The sequence below is a fragment of the Eutrigla gurnardus genome (assembly GCF_963514095.1).
Source record: "Eutrigla gurnardus genome assembly, chromosome: 8".
Lineage (NCBI taxonomy): Eukaryota > Metazoa > Chordata > Actinopteri > Perciformes > Triglidae > Eutrigla > Eutrigla gurnardus.
In genome coordinates, this window is record NC_139922.1 from 17,406,406 (window position 1) to 17,413,386 (window position 6,981).

Sequence of the window (6,981 nt, forward strand, 5' to 3'; positions counted from 1 at the left end):
ATTAATCACTGGTGTCGATTGCCGTTCATGTCATAATAAATGTGTTTCAGGATAAAAATGCCAATCATATTTTTAACCAAGGAGCATCACTGTTTCTTAATGATTCCTCGTTTCCACTGTAGAGCCACCAGAGGGCAGCAGAGGCAAAAATATGACATTTACAGAGCGTCGTTTTTTTCTCGTTAACTAACTAACAGTGATTATAATACATGCGGTTCCTTATTTTGATGTGGACCTTTCTGACCCCGCCAGGAGCCTTTCAGGTTCCCAGAGGTCCCTTTGGGGAAGACTAATGAATTAAAAAGAAACAGCTCAAATACTTAGGAGGCCGTGCGTCTTTGAAGCAGCTTGTCACCACACTGGTGCTCATCTGCTGCTGCTTCTGATGGCTGTGACCTCCAGACTGAAGGTCACAAGCTCAGACAAAACAAGGGCTGTGCTTTTGCAGGCGCACATATTAACAGGAGAAGAAAGAGCGGGTAAGGTAAGTGTATTTGTCCTCATTAAAACATGTATTGATATGCATTTGTTAGGATTCAGCAGCACACCGTGATGAAATTGTCACCTGCAGCTGGATAAACAACTTCTTTCCCCTCCATTATCTCTTATTTCCTCCGAGGTCAGTTTTTTAGACGTTAGATAAATGGGTCTGATGTCATGGAGAGGGATTGTGACCAAACGATTGTTTGGATGAAACAACTGACTAATTAATGGTCACGTTTATCCCTTTGCAACAAAGGGATTTGCAACTTAACACTTGTACACACACACACACACACACAGGCACACACACACACACACACACACACACACACACACACACACACACACACACACACGTGAGCATGCAAACACTCACAAGCGCTAATGTACCTCCACGTAGGACTGTTTTCACAAGAGTGTAATACATGAGTCTATTAGTGTTGAGTATTTTTCACACCCTCAGCTGGTTATAAGTGGGTCGGGCCCTCTCACAATAACAAGAGCTTTGAATGCAGTTTTCTTTTTACATGATGAAATCTATGGAAACAAGCTCACGCGCCGTTTTCCCATTCTCACCCCGGATGTCTCATCAGGTGTTACAACTCAGTCTCACGACACAAATCGTGAAACAGTCACGACATTGAAAGGATTTGGGTACATTGCCACAAATATTTCCATTTCCCATGTCACAATGCCGGTGAAATCCTTTTTTTTATTGGTGGCAGACACACGGAAAATAAAAGCATCCACAGAAGTGGTGATGTATAAATATTGAGAAAGACCACTAGTGGGTGTGGGGATGAGGTCAAACAAACTGGACTTTCCACAGGAGACTTGCTGGCACAACCTAAATACGTGTGTGAGCCACCATGTGCGAAAGTTTGTATATTTTTGGCTCCCTTCAGAAGGACTGAGTGTAATGACGGACGGATGAGATTATTTGTCTAGTCTACATTTCATTAATGGTCTTTTAGGCCGCCTGAAGACAAATGCATGAGGTTTAGGTTAAGAGGAAAAGCATCGGGAGAAGGGGGATGGAAAATGAGCAACAAGGAGAACAGAGGAGCGTAGAGGAATGTTAACATGCTGTTGAGTTTCTTTCTTTCACCCCTTCCAGTTCCTTCCCTCCCCTCCATAATTACTGCAGCTAAGTGGGTTTCAGCTGTTAATGGTTATTAGAGATTAGATATGAGACAGTGCTTGGCTGGCGATCTGGGTATCTCGACTTATATTTGGCTGCGACTGATAAGGGGAATGAAAGAAAGGAAAATGCTAGGAGGGATTGGTACTATATATATATACTGTATACTGTATGTAATAATGAAAACCTATAGGAAACAGTGGACAAACAAATTTGGAGGAGATTAGAAGGAGAAAAGACAGAAAGCATAGAGAAGGAAAGAAAAAAAAATTGGACTTTCGGAAAAATGAATGACATTTTTACTGCTTGTATTTTTTTTGCAGCCTGTAGTCTGTGCTTTGTCTCTTCTAAACCAAACCCAATTCATCCAAATACATGATTATAAAGTTCAGTCGAAGTCGGAGAGGACAAGAGACAGTGTTTAAAAGTACAATAATATTCTCAGCAAAATGCTATCCATCGATAGTATTCATTACGAATATGTTATTGGATTATTGCTATTGGTTAGTTAACTTTAACTACTTTATCATGTTGTGCATTTTCATATTTTAGAATGATGATATGTTAATGTGTAAAGTAACTAGTAAACCAATAGGTGGGGTGGTAAATATACATTATTTTCCTCTTTTATTTAGTGGAGTATATGATGTGGTATAAAAATGAAGTATTTGAAGCGGTTGGTAGATGAGTAAATGCATTTTGTTACAAGCCAACACTGGGAGAGGATGAAGGCGAGAGGAGGTGTTCACACGTTCAGTTATTCTGCCATAAATGTCATTTCACTTTGTGTTCATGTTCAGTTCATCCATCAACATAATAAAACAAGGAGATGCAGGAAATTACATGTTAACTCAATGAGTAGCTATGAATTCCTGGACGGCAAACCAAAACACATTCCAGGAACTTTTTACCAACTCACGTCGTTCCTGAGTAGGTGTAGCGGCTGGGAGGGAAGTCCAAGGAGGCAAAGAGTAAATAAAGGTGAGGAGGGATGGATGGGACAAACCGAGGTGAAGGAAGAAGAGGACAGAAGACTGTACGGATGTGACCTCTCTGAGGGAGAGCTACGTTGCCACTGGGGGGGTCATAGAGGTCAGAGTCCAGCCTTTAGGGAAACCCTCACGAACCCTGTCCTCATGAATCATCATGGCAGCTTATAACCAAGTGTATGGGGACGTATTCCCATATGTACTTATTAGTGGGCTGGCTTGCGACTGTATGTGTGTGTGAGCGTATGCCCAGTTTCTTTCTGATGAATGAAAAGCGCCTTCCTCTGCAGGTCGGAGGTTAAATTCTTCTAGTGGAAACATTTAGACACTCAGACCACTTGTGTGCACCTGGGAACAAGGCTGTATACAGATTCAGTCGCTGCAGAGGCTTCAACGCATTTCAATTGTTGCACTTCGAAAGTATACCATCTTTGTGGTGCTTTGGTGCCCTAACCCTTATAACCACACACAGAACTATTTACTTGGAGAAACAAACACATTCATTGGGCCGCAATTCCCCCTCACCTCTTTTAAGCTCTAAAGGAAGGCCGACGTCTCACCTGATTGGCCAAGAGGGGAAACGCAGCAAGCGGCTCTCGGTTCTTGATTAAGAGCAAGTCCCCACAGCCTGCACCACAGGTGATCTGAATTACCCTCCAATCATCTCAGGGGGTATTGTGACGATCGACTAAAATGAACTGTGAAAAAAGGGAAATGACGGCAAGTCTCAAAGAATGAGGAAGTGGTGAGACGTCTTGTCGCTGTGACTTAAGCAGAGCAGCTAATTCTCACTGGACGTACATTTGTTACTTTGGTTTCATGTGAGTGCATACAGTGTTAACGTCACCAAATATCAAAATTGTACCTTAAACTATCAGTCAATTTCCACTGCATGAGGAACTATTATGTGTGATTTTTTTGTCTTTAATAAAAAACTTTACTCCTCCTAATTGAGTTTAGTGCATGACAGAGTTAGAGCTACACGACATAGCACTGTACATTCTTGAAGTGAACACAGAGAGGGAGGACTGTGGAATAAGAAGGCAGGATTACGCTCATGGTTCACCCTCCTCTTAACCCTCTTTCATAAGAAAACAGCCTCCTGGTTCTGTGAAAACATCATTATCTGAAGCTACTGGCACCTCTAACACACACCTTATCACACATGCTCATTGAAGACACAAACCCACTGGTTGACCCAGATTGTCTAAATTGAAAACATATGAGAGTCACTCGTTAGACTGAATATGTGATTTATGAATACAATCAGACATACTTTCTATCAAATATAAATACGGTTAACTGTTTTGACTGACATACAGTTTGTGTACATTTATTTGATTTATATTTTTTACTCTTACTCCTGTCTGTCTGCGTGAGTGACTGTGCACCTTTGTGTCTGTCCACAGCTAATCTCATATTCTGCTGAAGCAAACTGTGTAATTTTTTGGGTGGCCAGTTATGGTGGCCAGTTATGGCTATGGGCTCAAGGACCTCTCGTGCACTTTTTCAAAACACCTTTTGTATTGCCTATTTTGTACTTCTATTGACCGCCTGCAGAGCCCACTCACTCCTCTGTGCATCTCTAACCTCCATGTTTTGCCTTTGCATTGGGCATCCACCTGAATTTGTGCAGCAAAGCACTTCAGTCCCTTGATTAGCTTCAAATGACTTGCTTTTTGCTTTTTCATACTGATGGTCCAAGGAATGACTGGAATCAACAAAAAGACACTAGCGAGGGCACCAGAAGATTGTGTTTGTATGTGTTTCCAGGTCGCTGCAAGCCAATGACAACGTTCTCTCCTCTAACAGCATCTGACAGGTGAGGAGTGAAGTGTCTCTAACGGCTATCGACCGGGTTAACTAGGGCAGGTCTCACCTCCCTCGTCTGTATCTCTTTCACTTCCGTCTTTTTCACTTTCACCCGCGTCTTGTCTCTCTGACTTTGTCACTTTCCTCTGACTGGCTGTACACTTGGATGCACATTTACATCTGATGTAAAAGTTGGTTATGTAGCCAAAACTCAGCCAAATCTCAAATGGAATTTCTTTTAGGAGATATTTGATGCCCAGTGGTATCCAAGCAGTGTTCATACAGGTCAGGTAGACGTTTCCACGTGAAGCCTCTGTGGAATGTCAGGATGATGCGCTGTCTGATTCCCTAATCCCACAGTGAAGGCCTTCTTTGTTCCCGAATATCATCTCCATCAGCCTGCCAGTGCACGCACACACACACACACACACACACACACACACACACACACACACACACACACACACACACCGGTAGTCACCGAGGAGAAGATAACAGCAGGACTATCACTCAGATGGCTGCCAGGTCATCTGTCACTGCTGGAGTGGAAGGAGGGGGAGGGGCGGTTGCTAACATGGTGATAAACGAGAAACAAGAAAGGGATTATTAATTAAGGAGGAGGGGTAAAAAAAAAACAGAGAGAGGCATGAATGGCATAAGAACAAAAAAAGTGGAAAGGCATGACAGAGAGGAAGAGACGTGAGCAGAGAATAAAGCCCTGATTATGCTTCCGCGTAGTGATCACGCAACGGCCACGCAGTTGCTTGGAGACCGTGATGGTTCTGCGTTGGGTTTACGTGTCGAAATGCAATTCAACGCCACACCGGTAAAGGGCGCTATGTTTTTTGTAAAGACTGACCGACCGACCGAGACTCTTGGCGTATATCGTTAGCCTCGTTATAGCCTATTTGTTTACTTTCCGGCTTTAAACGTCCACAATTTTTCAGAACATGGTGTTTTATTTCTTTGTGCAAAAGCGACAAGGTACAAACAATAAAACAAGGTGCAAACAATAAAACGAGGTGAAAACAATAAAAGTAGCCTATTAAAAGTTTAAATGGCGGTGTTTATGAGTGGAAACCGGATAGCGGTCTCCAGCGGATGTAGTTAGCGGACCAATCACAGCCAATGCCGCTGCCTTGGTGTTGCGTTGGCGTTGCGTTGGCGTTGCGTTGGCGTTGCGTCGCCTCGACGCGCGTCTAGGATTTTTGGGAGGTGCACGTCAGGCCCTTGCGTTGGACGTAAGGGGGGTCCGCAAGGACGTAAGGGGTCCGTAAGCCCCCTTGCGTTGTGTCGACGCGGAAGCATAACTTGGGCTTTACGCTTCTTGTCAATCAGTCAACTCACTCTTGCCTGTTTAACATTTTAAGCATCACTACATAAAACCTAAATGTGCCAACCCTTCCACTTCCAAGACCATACTGCCTGTTGTCTTGATTACGATTATTATGTTACATCAACACAGGGAGACATTTGCTTGAGGTTAAACATTTTTGGAAGTAATGATAAAAAAACAAAAAACAATTGCGGTATTAAAATATATTTCTGTAGCACACACAACAGTTATGCATTAGGTTCTGATTGAACGGTATAACGTTTTTATATTTAGAAAAAAAGGCAAATTGAAAGCTTTTATATAAATCATATTTTTACACCTGCTGAATTTGTATTATTTATTATTTAAAGCGATTTCTAGAAACATGGGTGAAAACAACACCACTCTGGTGAGTGTAGGCTGCTCCGCGTGTTGATCACTCTGGAGTGAACGGTTCAAACAGGATAGAAATAAATCTGTCTAAAGGTGAATCTTCCCCTCTTAAATCCGTGGTCATTCATCACTCTTAATCCTGAAAAATCCTCTCTCACCTCAGAGTCAAGGCATGAGCAGAAAAATACCATATTTCACAGCACAACATGGGGTTTAGCCCTCCGATCAGCTTAGTGCTGTCAGCATCCTGGCTGTGAAACACTCCAGTTGGGGGGGATAGTCTGGTAAGTGATGAACAGTATTATAGAGTATATAAGCAGATTGATTAAATAATTATTTTATTGTTATATATAGTAAACTGCTAAAAGCTCAGTTTTTTTTCATTAAATTTTCTTGGGAAATCAATGATTGATAACATAAATAAACCACATATAACTACTATAACTTAAAAACTCGAATAAAGTTACATTCCTGAAGATGCTTTTGATTAAAAAAAAAAACACACTGGCTAATATGTGATATAAGATCCAGTTAATGTATTAATTTGAGCTTTTTTTTTTATATCATCGCTGAGTTGAAGTCATTCACCAGACAGATTTACGCCTTTGTGTTTTAGCATCCCATGTATCTATCAGCAGGGAGCCACATTCATTCATATCTCTGTTTTAAGTTTCTTTGTGTTGCAGACTTTGCTGAGAAGATGTTTTTCAACGTCACCTTCTTAGTCTGGTGTGTTAGCATGCTAATATTAGCTAATTAGCACTAAACACAGTACTACAGCTGAAGCTCATTTGAATGTCATTAGTTTTACAGGTATTTAGTCCCACAAAGATGTCACAAAGATGAAA